The sequence below is a fragment of the Saimiri boliviensis genome, chromosome 18, assembly GCF_048565385.1.
Source record: "Saimiri boliviensis isolate mSaiBol1 chromosome 18, mSaiBol1.pri, whole genome shotgun sequence".
NCBI lineage: Eukaryota > Metazoa > Chordata > Mammalia > Primates > Cebidae > Saimiri > Saimiri boliviensis.
Genome location: NC_133466.1, coordinates 13594002 through 13611880, shown reverse-complemented (window position 1 = coordinate 13611880; position 17879 = coordinate 13594002). Strand labels below are relative to the sequence as shown.

At 42.7% G+C, this 17879-nt stretch overlaps 2 protein-coding genes across 2 annotated transcripts in view; one reads left to right on the top strand and one right to left on the bottom strand.

Moving 5' to 3' along the window:
- The window catches only part of HUNK (hormonally up-regulated Neu-associated kinase), a 254317-nt gene that overhangs the window by 9997 nt on the left and 226441 nt on the right, over positions 1-17879 (top strand). The window contains exons 2-3 of the mRNA XM_074389349.1: positions 4757-4860; positions 10616-10672. The gene's annotated coding sequence lies outside the window, so the exon portion shown is untranslated. The remainder of the gene's footprint in view (positions 1-4756; positions 4861-10615; positions 10673-17879) is intronic.
- Positions 1-17879, bottom strand: part of LOC101053525 (L-lactate dehydrogenase B chain-like) — a 32190-nt gene that overhangs the window by 4827 nt on the left and 9484 nt on the right. The window lies entirely within an intron of this gene.

The window sequence follows — 17879 nt, the reverse complement described above, 5'->3', positions numbered from 1 at the left end:
GCTCTCTTTTGCTGAGAGCCTGATAAGGTTTGGCTGCATCCCCACCCAAATCTCATCTTGAACCATAGCTCCTGTAATTCCCATGTGTTGTGGGAGGGACACAGTGGGAGATAATTGAATCACGGGGTTATTGGTCAGGTTGGTCTTGAACTCATGACCTCAGGCAATCCACCTGCCTCAGCCTCCCAAAGTGCTGGGATTACAGGCATGAGCCACTGCGCCTGGCCTCAACCTGTATTATTAGGCACATGCCAGACATCATGTTAAGCCCTTTTCATGCATTACACATTAAACCTCCCAACTAGCCTCTACTAGTAAGCCAATTTCACAGAAGAGGAACTGAAGCAAAGGAAAGATAGGCTATGGTCTACAGTGAGCTTGTCCAGCATGCAGCCTGCAGGCTGTCTGTGGTCCAGGACAGCTTCGAATGCAGCCTAACACAAACTTGCAAACTTTCTTAAGACATTCTGAGTTTTTTTGAGGTTTTTTTGTTTGTTTGTTTGTTTTTTGTTTTGTTTTGTTTTGTTTTTAGCTCATTAGCTATCATTAGTGTTAGCGTATTTTATGTGTGGTCTAAGGCAATCCTTCTTCTTCCAAAGTAGCTCAGGTAAGCCAAAAGACTGGACACCCCTGGACTAGAGCCTCACTATTAAGTAATAGAGATGAGATTCAAACCCAGGCAGCCCAGGGCCAGCCTAAGTTCTCAATTGCTATGTCATGCTGGCTGGAAGCACAGCAACCCAAGGCTTGGTTCTCTAAAGGTTTGTTATTGGCTGAGAGGTCTTGACTTCCCCTAGAATCCTCGGATTATGACTTTGTTTTTTCCATCATAGCCTGCCACAGATGCCTGATTATATCTGAGCTGTCCAGAGCCCCTTCGGTCCTCATTGGATCAGCTGGGTCACCAGCACTAAATTGCTTGCAGTGTAGCCTGGACCAGCTCTGGAATGTCCCATTGTCAAAACCAAGATTCATCCATTGAGTCACCCGGCATAGTCCAATGTATTGCACAAGTCTAAAATCCTGTGGAGGCCCACAGACATTGCACCTGAGTCCTAGTGATAAGGCATACCAGGCATAGCAACTTGCTCTTTGTTTTGGTGAAAGAGCCCTAATCCTCCAGATTATTGAACACCTTCCCCAACCTCTGCTCCAAATCCACTGTCCCAAATCTTCTGTAGCTTTGGGATATTTCTCTTCTACCCATTGGTGTGAATTTTCTTTTTTCTTTTTTTTTTCTTTTTTTTTTTTTTTGAGATGGAGTCTTGCTCTTGTCGCCCAGGCTGGAGTGTAATGGTGTGATCCTGGCTCACTGCAACTTCCGCCTCCCAAGTTAAAGCAATTTTCCTGCCTCAGCATCCCGAGTAGCTGGGACTGCAGGTGTGTGCCACCATGCCTGGCTAATTGTTTGAATTTGTAGTAGAGATGGGGTTTCACCATATTGGCTAGGATGGTCTTGATCTCCTGACCTCATGATCAACCTGCCTTGGCCTCCCAAAGTGCTGGGATTACAGGCATGAGCCACCATGCCCAGCCAGCTGGTGTAAATTTTCCTACCCCGGCATCCTTGGTGTCTGCTACTTCAGCTCCCTAGATTCTATCAACCTGATGTCCCGTTAGATGATTAAGGCTCCCACAGACCAAACTTAAGCCCAGCACCAGAGAGGTAACAATACCAAGCTAAGTAAGGAAAAGATACACTATTGTCCTTACCAGGTACAACAAACAAATGAACCAACAACTAATCTGCTTCTAGTGTTCTTTGTGCATCAGAATAAACATTTGGCAATTCCACGGATGCATGCCACATGCCAGAGTCTCTGTATATCTGCTTTGGTCAGGTGAAGTCACCTGGAACAGCAGGTGTAACTGATTAAGTTTATGATAATGCGCTGTCATTCCCCAAGCCCCATCTGGTTTTCTTCACTGGTCAAACTAGAGCATTAAAAGGGAATGTGATCGTAATCATCACCTCTGGATCTTTCAGATCTATTAATCTCTGAAATTCTCCTAGGGATGTGGTATTACTTGTGATGTGCCATTTTGTACATGAAGAGCTCTTTGAGTTTACACTTGGCCATTTGAGCCAATGTGGGCATTTGCTATTGTTATATGTGTATGCATGTCCCATTTATACCCTTATGAGCTGGGGAAATACAGATTTGAGAACTCTTTGAGCCTAGTGACAAACTTAAAACTTAATTTCTTACCTAACTCACCATAAATCTGTTTTTTGACTGGTGGACAACAGTAGCACTCTGGGCTCATAGAAATTAGCATTAGTAATGGATGCAGTTGGCTGGGCACAGTGGCTCATGCCTGTAATCCCAGAACTTTGGGAGGCCAAGGCATGTAGATCGCCTGAGGTCAGGAGTTCAAGACCAGCCTGACCAACATGGTGAAACCCCGTCTCTACTGAAAATACAAATATTAGTCGGGCTTGGTGGCAGGCGCCTGCAATCCTAGCTACTTAGGAGGCTGAGGCAGGAGAATTGCTTGAATCTGGAAGGCAGAGGTTGCAGTGAACTGAGATCATGCCATTGCACTCCAGCCTGGCAACAGAGCAAGACTCCATTTCCAATAAATAAATAGTAATTAATGGATGCAGTTTCCAATAATCCTTCAAAGGTCTAGACATTCCATTTCTCTAGTACACCTTTGCCTTGATAAATGTTGGTAGTGATTTAGAGGACAGATGAGAATGAAGATTTACAGCAGAGTGTCCAGTGTTTTGACTTCCCTGGGCCACATTGGGAGGAGAATTGTCTTGGGCCACACATAAAATACATTTAACACTAACAATAGCTGATGAGCTAAAAAAAAAAAAAAATCTCTCAATGTTTTAAGAAAGTATGAATTCATGTTGGGTGGCATTCAAAGCCATCCTGGGCTACATGTGGCCCATGGTTGGCAGGTTGCACAGGCATGATTTAGAGTATGTATCTGTGGTCGTGCTGTAACATCCTTCATCAAGAATACCTGGTCTCTTTTCATTCAAGAAGCTCTGGGTCTTTGATCTAATTCAGACCTTGGACTTCAGAATGTCTATCCCAGTGGCTTAGTCCATGCCTCTTGTTAATTAGGCCTCAGTGGGCTCCTTCATGCTTTGGTCCTAGAAGTTCCTTGGTCAATTAGCATGGTGAAAGACCCCTGCTAGGCAGCTGATTGGGTTGGATTGGATTGGATTGGATTGGATTGGATTCGATTCTGGGCAAACCAGTTGGATTCTAATCCTACATCCTTGTGCACTGGGGGATTGCTTGGGGATGGGCTGGGGAAAGAAATACAGATTTGTGTTTGCCATCTGGGGGTGGTTTGGGGATGGTGGTGGTTTCTAGTTAGCCACACGTAGGTCACTTATCCACACCCTTGCAACAGAAGAGCCTGGGGAGTTGTGAAACTGACATTTTCAGTTTCAACTGTGGGAAATAGAGTCTGCCTTTCAAGAGGATTTATAATCTGGGGAAGTAAATTCAGATTTTCATTCTAAACATAGGAAGAAGGCTCAGAGATTGCTCAGCCAAAAATGACAAATGCTTCTCCACAATTCACTTCACCTTTTTCTGTCGTTTAACAGCTGTAAGGTGTAGAAGATTAATCTCAGCTTCAAAGGTAGCCCATGTTTTATTCAAACCAAGCTGAATAATGCAATTCTCTTTGCCAGTGATTTGTTCAGAAAATCAGACCTAAGCTAGTTATGCACGTGGCATGTCTCCCACCTCGGGGATTGGTTCAGGTATAAGCATCTGATACACTTTGGTCTAATGAGACACAAGATGATTTGTTTGGGAGATTCCAGGGAGAAGTTTCTCCTCTTCCAAAGAGCCAGAGAAAGACAATAGTATTTTCTGTACTTGATCCCTGCAGGCATCTTGATAGCAGCATGGAGCTGCCGCAACACAGTGAGCAGAGCTAAGAGAATCCTAGAGGAACTGAAGTGGATCTGTTGGGATTTATTTACTTATTTATTATTTATTTATTTCGAGATGGAGTCTTGCTCTGTCACCCCGGCTGGAGTGCAGTGGCGTGATCTTAGCTCACTGCAACCTCTGCCTCCTACTTTCAAGCGATTCTCTTCAGAAGGAGAAGAATCTACTCCTTCTGAGTAGCTGGGACTATGGGCGTATGCCTGGCTGATTTTTGTACTTTTAGTAGAGATGGGGTTTCACCATATTGGTCAGGCTGATCTTGAACTCCTGACCTCATGATCTGTCCACCTCGGCCTCCCAAAGTGTTGGGATTACAGGCATGAGCCACTGTGCCCGGTCTTTATTTTATTTTTTTTAGAGACAATGTCTCACTCTACCCAGGCTGAAGTGCAGTGGAGCAATCGTAGCTCACTGCAGCCTCGAACTCCTGTGCTCAAGAAACCCTCTGGCCTCAGCCACTCCCACCTCAGCCTCTGAAGGGGCTGGGAATACAGGCACATGCCACCACACTCAGCTAATTTTTATATTTTTAAATTTGTTTTTAGAGGTAAGGTCTTGCTTATTGCCCAGGCTGGTCTCAAACTCCTGTCCTCAAGCTATCCTCCCACCTTGGCTTCCCAAAGTGATGGGACTTAGAGGCATGAACCACCCTGCCCAGACTGGATCTTCTGGTTTAAACCAATATGAAGCCTGATTTCCTTCAAGACTTGCTAGATTTACTTCTACACATTTCCTCATTGATTAAAGCCTAATTCAGTTGGGTTTTCTGGTATTTGTGATTGAAAGCATCCTAATTCGATTTCATATAAAATTGTTTGTGTTTACAGCTCCTAGTGTTATCTTCCAGAACTGGTATTCCTTTATAATAATCACTACTGTCCTGAGAGATGAGAGTGGCTGGAATCTGGACAAAAATGGCAATATAACAAATGTAAGTATTGATATGAGGGGAAATAAATATTGATTAAATGAAATAATTATTAAAATGTATAGTTTTTATAATAAAAGAAATACATTTTCGTTACCAAAATTTTTATTATTCTTTTTCTTTTTTTTTGAGATGGAGTCTTGCTCTGTTGCCCAGGTTGGAGTGCAGTGGCACAATCTCGGCTCACTGCAACCTCCACCTCCCAGGTTTAAGTGATTGTCCTGCCTCAGCCTCCCAGGTAGTTGGGATTATAGGCGCCTGCCACCATGCCTGCCTAATTTTTGTATTTTTACTAGAGACGGGATTTCACCATGTTGGCCAGGCTGGTCTTGAACTCCTGACCTTAGGTTATCTGCCCACCTTGGCCTCCCAAAGTGCTGGAATTACAGGCATCAACCACCACACCTGGCCCCCAAATTTTTAAATATACGGACAATTCCACATAATACAAATAATTGAGGCACCATTAAGTATTTAGAAAATACTTATACAAGTAAAATGATAAACTTATTTCTGCCTGTCTCCACCCTTCCTCTCTCATGGAGCCGATTCGTTATTCTGAGGCATTGCAAAGTCAGGGGAGCTGGTTTGTAATATGGCCTTAGGCAGGTGAATCTGCTTTTCTCAATCTTAGGCTTCTGGTCTGCAAAACGATTTTTGTTAGTATCAGATTAGTTCATATGTGTGAAAAATAATCATAAAGCCCAGTGCAGAGAAGAGGTAGATTTTATTCTAGGTTCTGGAGGGATGAGATGGTCACAGTGATCATTAATGAATTTTAGTTACCATGTACATACTTTGTTCCTTATTTTGGTTTCTGATTTTCCTATTTGAAAAAAAATAACAAGGCTGGGTGCAGTGGCTCACACTTGTAATCCTAGCACTTTGGGAGGCCGAGGTGGGTGGATCACTTGAGGTCAGGAGTTCAAGACTAGCCTGGCCAACATAGTGAAACACCATCTTTACTAAAAATATAAAAGTTAGCCAGGCATGGTGGTGGGTGCCTGTAATCCCAGCTACTCAGAAGGCTGAGGCCGGAGAATTGATTGAAGCTGTTGGGTAGAGGTTGCAGTGAGCTGAGATCACCCCACTGCGTTCTAGCCTGGGCAACAGAGCAAGACTATGTCTCAAAAAAAAAAAAGACAAAGAAAGAAATCAATTGGTGTGTATCTCCCAAAGCAACATAATTAGTATCCCACATATATATGATAGACAAGTAGGCATTATTAATAACATTTTATGAGAGTGAACATAAGTAACAAAGTGCTTTCAAATGCGTAATCGAATTTGAGCTATGCAGGAGCTCTGCAGTGGGAGAGAGGGCAGTGTTATGATCACAACTTTGGGTCTCAATTTGTGTGGCCAGTTAGTGGTAGAAGTAGAATGTGAATCCTGTCTTGATAGTATTTTTACCAGAGTTTAATTCGACATTTCTGTTTTTCCCCAACTACTAGCTTCATGACCTTGGACAAGTTACTTAGCCTTTTCATGCTTTAGTTTTCTTATCTGTAAAATGGGGATAATAATAGCACAGGGTTATTTTAAGAATTAAATGAGCGAAGTGTTTGGACTAGAACTTTGCACTTAGTAAGCACCATGAAAGGGTTTGTTTGTTTGTTTGTTTTGTTTTTTTTGAGACAGAGTCTTGCTCTTGTCACCCAGGCTGGAATGCAACAGCACGATCTCAGCTCACTGCAACCTCTGCCTCCTGGGTTCAAATGATTCTCCTGCTTCAGCCTCCTGAGTAGCTGGGTTTACAGGTGCCCGCCATCATGCCTGGCTAATTTTTGTATTTTTAGTAGAGATGGCGTTTTGCCATGTTGACCAAGCTGGTCTCAAACTCCTGACCTTGTGATCCACCTGCTTCAGCCTCCTGAAGTACAAGGATTACAGATGTGAGCCACTGCGCCTGGTGAAACTGTTTTAAAATAATATATAATTTTTTTCTTCCCCTGCTACTATCACCATCACCATGGTTAATTCTTACCTTCAAGTATTTCTCCTAAAATACTTGTGTCATCTTGATCTAGTTTGTTTTTGCCTACTATGCATGAAAGAGTGTTTTACATGACAGTGCGTTGTTACTTTTCACACAGGGATTTAGATCAGGGTTGGCAAAATTATGGCCAAATCCAGCCCACCATCTGCTTTTATAAATAAAATTTTATTGGAACCCAGCCATTGCCATCATTTACATATTTTCATACGCTACGATTGGCAGAGTTGTGTAGTTACAGCAGAGAATGTATGGCCTGCAAAGCCTAAAATATTATCTAGCTTTTAACACAAATAGTTTGCCAACCCCTGTTTAATATATATATATATATGAGACATTTATATATCACAAAAATATATCATATATTTTTTCATATATAGAAAAAATTTTTTCTATATATGAAATTTTTTCTATATATGAAAAAATTTTTTCTATATATGAAAAAATATATGATCTTTTAAGTTTGATCCTGGATTATACCAGGCAGCTTTCTACATTTTCATGACTGCAGGTCTCCCCCTTAATCATAGATATTTGTCTCCTAAGCTTATCAGAAATTCTAGAAGAATTGGGATGATCAGGCCAAATCCATTATGATTTCTTTCTTTCTTTCTTTCTTTCTTTCTTTTGAGATGCAGTTTTGCTCTTGTTGCTCGGGTTGGAGTGCAATGGCACAATCTTGGCTCACCACAACCTCCGGCTCCCAGATTAAAGCAATTCTCCTGCCTCAGCCTCCTGAGTAGCTGGGATTACAGGCATGTGCCACCACCCCCGGCTAATTTTGTATTTTTAGTACAGACAGGGTTTCTCCATGTTGTTCAGGCTGGTCTCAAACTCCCGACCTCGGGTGATCCACCCGCCTCAGCCTCCCAAAGTGTTGGGATTACAGGCGTGAGCTGCTGTGCCCCACCCGATTATGATTTCTTCCCTGGGAAAGCATTTCAGGGCACATGACAAGTGCCCCTGCTTAGACCGGACCAGATCAAATGCCCGGCATGGGACTGTGTCATTGTGTATTTTTACTGTTCTGATGTTTTATGTTTTAAAGTGATCTATGACCCAGTGGCTGCCTCAGTTCTCTCCCATCTAGTTCTTGCAGTGGAATTGCTTTTTCTCAGGGCCTTTCTATACAGATCACTTTGGACAATTTGTCTTTAAAGTTTCTTGAAATGATCCTAATATTCCCCTGCAATTCTCACTACTTTAAGAATCTGTCTCCTCTAGACATAATTCCTATCATTTTATAAGGCAATGATATTGCTTAATAAATCCTTAATGTACTTTACTATTCAGATTGACAGACTATATACTTATTACGTATGACATTTTCATTGATTTCTTTTGCAAAGTGACATTATTACCATCCCAGCCTGGGAAAGATTTAATACCTGATTCTTCCTCCATCCATTTATCAGAGTCATTCAGAACTCCCTCTTTTTTCCCCTCCCACCTCAAAGTATAAATTCAAAGATTTTTCTTTCAAACCTATTTCCTTGGGTATTTTTCTCTAGTAATCACTTTGTTAAAGAGATACTACTACCCAAAGCACAGTCATTTACCCAGTCCCTGTCTGCATCCAGATTTATCGAGATAGTTCATAGGCTTTTAAAGCCAAATTTCATTTTCTTCCTCCCTTCCTCCTCTCCCTCCCTTCCTTCCTTCTTCTTTCTTTTTCTTCAGACTTTGTTTTTTCTTCTTTCAGACAGAGTCTTGCTCTGTCATCCAGGCTAGAGTGCACTGGCATGATCTTGGGTCACTGCAACCTCCGCCTCCCGGGTTCAAACAATTCTCCTTGCCTCAGCCTCCTGAGTAGCGGGATTACGGGTGCCCGCGACAGTGCCCTGGTAATTTTTATATTTTTAGTAGAGACAGAGTTTCACCATCTTGGCCAGGCTTGTCTTTAACTCCTGACCTCATGATCCACGTATCTTGGCCTCCCCAATTGTTGGGATTATAGGCATGAGTCACCGCGTCCCGCTAGACATGTTTTATTATAATCTTATACAGCTTACTTGAATTTTCTTGCATTAAGTTATAACATAGCATAATAAAAATCAAATACCTGGGTGATGAAATAACATGTACAAAAAATTCCCGTGACGCATGTTTACTTATGTAACAAACCTTCACATATACCCCCAAACTTAAAATAAGTTAAGGCCAGGTGTGGTGGCTCACGCCTGTAATCTCAGCACTTTCGGAGGTCAAGGTGGGTGGATCATGAACTTGAGGTCAAAAGTTCATGACCAACCTGGTCAACATAGTAAAAGCCTGTCTCTACTAAAAAAAAAAAAAAAAAAAAAAAAAAAAAAAAAAAAATTAGCCAGCCATGGTGGCATGCACCTGTATTCCCAACTACTCAGGAGGCTGAGGCAGGAGATTTTACTTGAACCTGGGAGGCAGATGCTGCAGTGACCCAGGATGGTGCCACTGCACTCCAGCCTGAGCAACAAAGAGAGACTCTGTCTTAAAAATAAATAAAAAAATAAACAAAAGTAAAAAAGAAATCAAACCACTGGTCCTCTGAAATAAAGCAGAGAATCACCATTCAATAAACACACTTGATTGATTTTGTATAAAAGGGCTAAATTTACAACTAAACTTTTATAAAAAGTTTAGCATGAATAAGTACATCATTACATTTTTTAATGCAGAAATATACATGTTTGCCACTATAAAGAAAACTCTAATTGAAGAGTTTACAAGGTTTCAGTCAATAGATAGATATTCCTACAGCTTTCAATAGGCTTGCGTCAAAAAGGTAATTTCTGACCAAAATACTTCATTTAAGTGACTAAACTGAGGATCCTTCTGTTATTCATGCTCCACTCTTGAAAAAAGGCAAAGTCTGCTTAGATTGGGCAATTCCTTGTGATTTTAACATTTTTGTTTTCATTCCCCATGGTGTGAATAGTGTATAAAGAAAACCTTCCAACTGCAGAAAGGGCATTTAAATGTCTCTTTCATAAACAACGAATATCACATACTAAGTCAGAGAATACCCTGCAAAGATGATCATTCTTATTTTTCCTTCCACATTTTTTCTTTTTCTTTTTCTTTCTTTCTTTATGTTTCGAGACGAGTCTCACTCTGTCCCCCAGGCTGGAGTGCAGTGGCATGATCTCGGCTCACTGCAACTTCTGCCTCCTGGGTTCAAGTGATTCTCCTGCCTCAGCCTCTTGAGTAGCTGGGATTACAGACATGCGCTACCACACCTGGCTAATTTTGTATTTTTAGTAGAGATGAGGTTTCTCCATGTTGGTCAGGCTGGTCTCAAACTGCTGACCTCAGGTGATCCACCCACCTTGGCCTCCCAAGGTGCTGGGATTACAGTTGTGAGTCATTGAACCCAGCCTAATTTTTGTGTTTTCAGTAGAGATAGGGTTTTACCACGTTGGCCAGGTTGGTCTTGAACTCCTGACCTTAGGTATCTGCCCCCCTCAGCCTCCCAAAGTGCTGGGATTAAAGACATGAGCCATTATGCCTGGCCACTAAACCAAACTTCTAAGGAGTTATTCAAATACATTGCTGATGATAAAGGAGCATTGTTCTACTAATTCCTTGCAAATGTTATTTATAATGTCTCTAATAGAGACATTATAAGTGGCTTCTAAGTTGCTTCCATTTAGAGTTTAATGTTTATGGAAACTTAAAATCTTAAACTCTATTTTTAAAGGGATTATTTTTAACAGCCTTAAAAACATCTTCAATTTTGATGACAAATTGTTAAACTTGAATATTAATTTGTGTCTTACTTCAAAGGCAGTGGGAAGGCAGAATGGTGCAGGGTTCCTGCCCTCATGAAGTTTGCGATTTCAGGTAAGAGTCTGACACATTTAAAAAAATAACACAATGTCTTCTTTTGAAGTGTCTGTTCATTTCCTTTGCTCACTTTTTGATGACATTTATGCAGTCAACAAACATATGAAAAAAAGCTCATCATCACTGGTCATTAGAGAAACGTAAATCAAAACCACATTGAGATACCATCTCACACCAGTTAGAATGGCAATCATTAAAAATCAGGAGATAACATCCTGGAGAGGATGTGGAGAAATAGGAACACTTTTACACTGTTGGTGGGAGTGCAAATTAGTTCAACCATTGTGGAAGACAGTGTGGTGATTCCTCAAGGACTTAGAAATAGAAATACCTGCCGGGCGCGGTGGCTCACGCCTGTAATCCCAGCACTTTGGGAGGCCAAGGCAGGTAGATCAAGAGGTCAAGAGATCGAGACCATCCTGGTCAACATGGTGAAACCCCGTCTCTACTAAAAATACAAAAAATTAGCTGGGCATGGTGGCACGTGTCTGTAATCCCAGCTACTCAGGAGGCTGAGGCAGGAGAATTGCCTGAACCCAGGAGGCGGAGGTTGCGGTGAGCCGAGATTGCGCCATTGCACTCCAGCCTGGGTAACAAGAGCTATTAGTTATTTTTCCTGATCCTCACCCTCCACTCTCTGATAGGACCCAGTGTGTATTGTTCCCCTCTATGTGTTCATGTGTTCTCATCATTTAGTTCCCACTTAAAAATGAGAACATGCAGTTTTGGTTTTCTATTTCTGTGTTAGTTTGCTTAGGATATTGGCCTCTAGCTCCATCCATGTTCCTACAAAGGATACGATCTCCTTCTTTTTATGGCTGCATAGTATTCCATGGTATATATGTACCACATTTTCTTTTTCCAGTCGATCATTGATGGGCATTTAGGTTGATTTCATGTCTTTTATTATTTTCTAATTTTATTCCACTGTATTTCATGAATGTGTGCTGTCATAGTTTTACTTTTTGGGATTTGTTGTGATTTTCTTTGTGGCTTAATACGTTCAGAGAATGTCTCATGAGAGTTTGGAAAAAAAATGTGTAATGTCTGTTGGATAAAAACTTGTTTCTCTCCATATGTCTATGGGGTTATAAATGTTAGTTTTGTCAGCCAGGACTTCTCGAGCCATATTCATTTGGGTAGTACCTGATCAGTCTGTTTTTGAGAAATGTGTTTAAAGCCATCTATAATGGGGACTTACCAGTGTCTCCTTGCATTTCTATCACGGCTTGCCTTACAGATTTTGAGGCTGTGGTTGTAGATACATAAAGGTTTATGACATATTTTGTGGGTTATAATGTTATACTTATGATATATTCTTTTTGAGACAGAATTTCGCTCTTGCTGCCCAGGCTGGAGTGCAATGATGTGATCTTGGCTCACTGCAACTTCCGCCTCCTGGGTTCAAGCGATTTTCCTGTCTCAGTCTTCTGAGTAGCTGGGATTACGGGCATGTGCCACCATACCTGGCTAATTTTGTATTTTTACTAGAGATGAGGGTTTCTCCATGTTGGTCAGGCTGGTCTCGAACTCCCGATCTTAGGTGATCCACCCACCTTGGTCTCCCAAATTGCTGGGATTACAGGCATGAGCCACCTCACCCAGCCTCTTAATATTATAAATTATGATATATTCTTTTAATGATTTTCATTTTGAATTTTATTTTGTGTGAGATGACTACTATTAATATACACCTGGCATGCCTCTTTTTTTTTTTCTTTTTTTGAGATAGGGTCTCACTCTGTCATCCAGGCTGGAGTGCAGTGACACAATCTCATGTCACTGCAATCTCTGCCTCCCAGACTCGAGTGATCCTCACACAGCCTCCTGAGTAGCTGTGATTACAGGTCTGTACCAACATGCGTGGCTAATTTTTGTAGTTTTAATAGAAATGGGGTTTCACCAAGTTGGCCAGACTGGTCTTGAACTTCTGACTTCAGGTGATCCACCTGCTTCACAGGTGTGAGCCACTGTGCCCAGCCGACCGTGCCTTTTTCGATGCCTTTTCCATTTTTCCTGTGCTCTTTTCTTTAGGTGTTAGGATCACTGACATATTTGGCCTTCTTTCTGGCTGTGGCAGAAAGGTCAGAATTGTCTTTCCCAAGTACATGCCATTTGGCTATCAAAAATGCATCCCCCTTTTCCTAGCATGGAAAGTGACAGCCCAATCAAGGGCTATTTTCTCAACCCTCCTCATGCCCAGTTATGGTCATGTGATTAGTTCTCAGCAATGAAATGTGAGCAGCAGTGATGGGAATCGCTAAGGTCTTAATTATTTTCTCTGCTTTGATTGAATGCCCACTTAATTGGTGATGAGCTGCAGAGAAGTGGAGAAAGCAGGGGAAGATAAGGCGTTTCCATTTGTTTGCTGATTCTAAGCCCTCAAAATGCCAGGCAATTGGAGGTGATGGGAGGTGTCTGCATTATATTGGTGGTACCAATGACTTACTTGATGTTTGCCTTCTCCATCACTTAAGGTCCCTGAGGCCTGGGACTCTGCCTACCAAGTGACCCATGGTCTCCCTAAAACTTGGCTTGTAGTAGACACTTTATTAACATTTATCATATGAATAAGTGAAATGCTTTACATTTACTTTCTGGCAACCTCATCAACGGATTCTTTTGGTAAGTAAATTTCTGCTTAAACCAGACCAGACCTTTCTTTTCTTTTCTTTTTTTTTTTGAGAGGGAGTTTCACTCTTGTGGCCCAGGCTGGAGTGCAATGCCACAATCTTGGCTCACTGCAACCTCTGCCTCCCAAGTTCAAGCAATTCTCCAGCCTCAGTCTCCCAAGTAGCTGGGATTACAGGCGTGCGCCACCATGCCCCGCTAATTTTGTATTTTTAGTAGAGACGGGGTTTTGCCATATTGGTCAGGCTGGTCTCGAACTCCGGACCTCAGGTAATCCACTCACCTTGGCCTCCCAAAGTGGTGGCATTACAGGCATGAGCCACCGTGCCCAGCCAAGACCTTTCATTATAAGAAACCAGGCCAGTGAATCAAGGAGTGAGACCAGGGGAGAGGAAGTCTCCCTTTTGTGTCTTTAAGTTGTGTATTGTGCCATGAGTAGCTGGAAAAGCTGCAAAATAGAATCATAGAGAGAAGCTGTGTATATCAGCAATGGCAAGGATTACTTGTCTGAGAACCTTGTTTGTGCCACTGATCTTGATGCTTTTCATGCATTGCTTCACTGAATGCTCATAAAAGCTACCACATCGGTGTTATTCTCCCTATTTTACAAATGCCTCAACTGAAGTTCTGTGCAGTAAATAAGTTGTCCAATGACAAAGACCAAGTAAGTGGCTAAGTCAGAACTCAAATCTGTCTTCCTGACTTTGAGCTTGAATTCCCTTCTACCATACCTTATAAAAAGAGTTCAGCAGCCTGCGGTTCAAGGTTCAGCTGCATGATATTGAGAATTCATTTAGTTTCTCTGAGGCCCCATCTCCTTATTTGTGGAATGGAGATAATGATGACACTGATTGATTCTCAGCTCCTCACAGGATTATTGTCAAGGCAAATGAGAGGATGACTATGTGTTTTGCAAGTGATTAAATTCTGCAAACATGAGTCACCTTACAGTATACTGGAGACACTTATTAGACTTTAAAACATTTATATACATTTATTATATATGTATATTTTGGAGACAGGGTCTCACTTTTTCACCCAGGCTGGACTGCAGTGGTGCAATCTTGGCTCACTGCAGCCTATATCTCCTGGGCTGAAGAGGTCAGATACTCCCAACTCAGCCTCCGAAGTAGCTAGGACTACAAGTCTGTGCCATCATGCCTGGCTAATTTTTTTTTGTATTTTTTTTTGTAGAGGTGGGGGTCTCACCAGTTTACTCAGACTAGTCTTGAACTCCTAACCTCAAGTGATCCATCCACCATGGCATCCCAAAGTGCTAGGATTACAGGTGTGAGCCACTGCTCCTGGCCAGAATTTTTTTAAAAAATCCTATTTTTTGGGGTACAGTGGTGTGATCACGGCTTACTGCAACCTTGACTTTTTGGGCTCAAAGGATCCTTTTGCCTTAGCCTCCCATGTAGCTTGGACCACAGGCATGTGCCACCATGCTCAGCTAATTAAAAAAAGTTTTTTGTAGAGGTGGTGTCTTGCCATGTTGCCCAGGCTGGTCTAGAACTTCTGGGCTCAAGCTCCCACCTTGGACTCCTAGTGTTGGGATTACAGGTGTGAGCTAATGCAGCAGGCCGCATTAAACTTTAAAGTTTCTGAATTTGAGGATACAACTTTATGACAGGCAACCTCTCAATTTCTCAGAATAGAAATAATGCTCTCGGTCACACGAGAGACCAGTGTCTTCTATTTTAAGTAGTCAACTTTCTCTTTAGTGTTGTTTGTAGGTGTTTCTGTTCCTGAAATCAATTTTTTAATTTGCATTAGGTAAAAGTGTTGTATAAGCTTATCTTATTATCGTCCAGCTTTTTATAGATCTTTGCTGAGAGACAATACGGGCCTGTCAAGAGAGGCCCTGATTGGCTGTCACAAGGCCTAGGATGGAGTCCTAGCCCTAGCACTTAGCAGCTGTGGGACCGTGGGTGAACTACTTCCCATCCCTGCTTCTTAGGCCCCCACATCTGCTAAGTGAGAACACAGAGAGCTCTTTCCCTAAGGGCCCTTCTGCTGAACCACTTAAAAATGATTGCAGAGAGTCTTGTGTTAAGCCAAAGGGAACACTTGCTGTAAATGTCTGCACCTCAGCAACATGACCCACGTTGGTGGAATCTATATTTAGTTGCATTTGGATAATCTTCCCTCCCCCTTTTGCTTTAGAGCTTCCTTCCTTCCTTCAATTACTTATTACAGCAATGCCCTCTTTTTGCTCTGCTGATTCGAGGGGGAGATGCAAATGGGCCTTTTGAGACTCCTGGCCTGTGTCTCCCAGGCCCCAAATTGACAGATGGGAGACAGAATGATTGTGGAGTACATCTTCGAGCTGATGCGTTTTGGAGGCAGGAAGTGTTAGTCAACACAGGAAAAAAATGGGGTAAACCGCTGGAAAAGGCTGAGCATTAACTGACAGGTTCTTTAGCCAACCGCCCCAGGACTGGATCAGGGCCCTGTGCATGGTGGGAGAGGCACCTAGGACCTGTGGAAAGGGCACGAGACCAGACCTGAGAAACCTCAGGCTGCAACCTGGCCCTCACTTATTACCACAAAACTTAACACAGGTGTGAGCCTGAGCTAGGCACAGTGGCTCACGCCTGTAATCCCAGCACTTTGGGAGGCTGAGGCAGGTGGATCACTTGAGGTTGGAAGTTTGAGACCAGCCTGACCAACATGGGGAAACCTTGTCTCTATTAAAAATATAAAAATTAGTTGGGCGTGGTGGTACATGCCTATGATCCCAGCTACTCAGGAGACTGAGGTAGGAGAATTGTTTGAACCTGGGAAGGGGAGGTTTCAGTGAGCTGAGATCGTGCCACTGCACTCCAGCTTGGGCAACAAGAGCAAAACTCTGTCTCAAAAAAAAAAAAAAAAAAAAGTGTGAGCCTCATGAATCAGCTGCAATAGATTGTTGCCTTCAGGACAGGACAGTCTAAACAACTAAAAATTAGCCAAGCGTGGTGGTTCATGCCTGTTGTCTCAGGGTTTTGGGAGGCTGAGGCAGGAGGATTGTTTGAGGCCAGAAGTTCAAGACCATCCTGGGCAACACAGTGAGACCCCCGCCCTCTCTAAAAAAAAAAAAAAAATTTTAAAATTAGTTGGGCATGGTGGTGCACACTTGTAGTCCCAGCTACTCTGGGGGCTGAGGTGGGAGAATTGCTTGAGCCCAGGAGTTTGAGGTTGCAGTGAGCTATGATTGTGTCACTGGACTCCAGCCTGGGCAACAGAGCACAACTCTGACTCAAAACAACAGCAACAACAAAACACACATACATACACACACATACACACACACACCCCCCCTTAAAAATTATTACAAAATAGTCTGGATTTGGTGGATCCGTTTCTTACACCAGGCATGGTGGCTCACACTTTTAATCCCAGCATTTTGGGAGGCTAAAGTGGGCAGATTGCTTGAGCCCAGGAGTTCAAGACCAGCTTGGGCAACATAGGGACACCCCATCTCTACAAATTATCTAGTCATAATGTCGTGGGTCTGTAGTCCCAGCTACTCGGGAGGCTGAGGTGGAAGGATGGCTTGATCCTGGAAGGCAGAGGCCACAGTGAGCCGAGATTGGGCCACTGCACTCCAGCCTGGGTGACAGAAAGAGACCCTGTATTAAAAAAAAGAAAAGAAAAGAAAGCATTTCTTGAATACTGGGAAACCCAAGATATGACAGCTGATGCACAGGAGGCCATGTTCCTTCGTGCAGGAGGGTGGCAAGGCCTGCACAGGCAGATGTGGCCTCTCAAGAAACATGCCATGATATCTGCCTTCCTCCCCCGGGCAGTTCTGTTCGATTGTGCAGGAGGCAAAGGAAACTGATGGCTTGGGAAATGTCCTCTTGATACACAACTAACCTGTTTAAAATTTGGTGAGATTCAAGTTGTCTCTGAGAAGTACCACTTAGGCCAGCCACGTCGATCCTGCTTCCACACTACTATCTGCGTAACCTGTTCCTACTTATATGTGGCACTCAGCATTTACATCTGGTTTTATAGGGACCAAGCACCCATTACCATTAATGATCTGCCAAGCCACACAACAGTTCTGTGGAGGCGGATAATAATGCCCAGTTTACAGACCAAGAGGATTTGATTTGAAGATGCATAGGACCTTTCCTGGGGCCAAATACTTGGACCAGACACAGGGAACTGTGTTAGAATTTTCAAGTGTATAACTCTTTGCTTTTCTGCAAGGCATGCATACTGTTGGGTGTATTGCAAAGATTGTGGACTCTATTGATGGATACCAACTCATACACAAAAGGGAAACTGTAGGAGTTCTGCCCCAAAAGGAGCCTGTGCCTTGCTTGGGTCTCTAGTTATGCATCTGTCGACGACCATCTTACTTCGCAAGAGGCTTCTCCCCTCCAACGCCCCCACCACTGCCTAATGGATCTTCTTTAAACTTAGCTTTTATCTGGTCAGTCCTTTGCTTGGAAGTTTCCAGAGTAAGAAATATGAATAAAGAGAACATGTATATACAACTAGGGGGATAGTGAGTCCCTTTGTTCATTTCAGAAAACAATTTGAGGAAACCTAGGAAAGCTGGAGGTGCCCTGCCATCCAG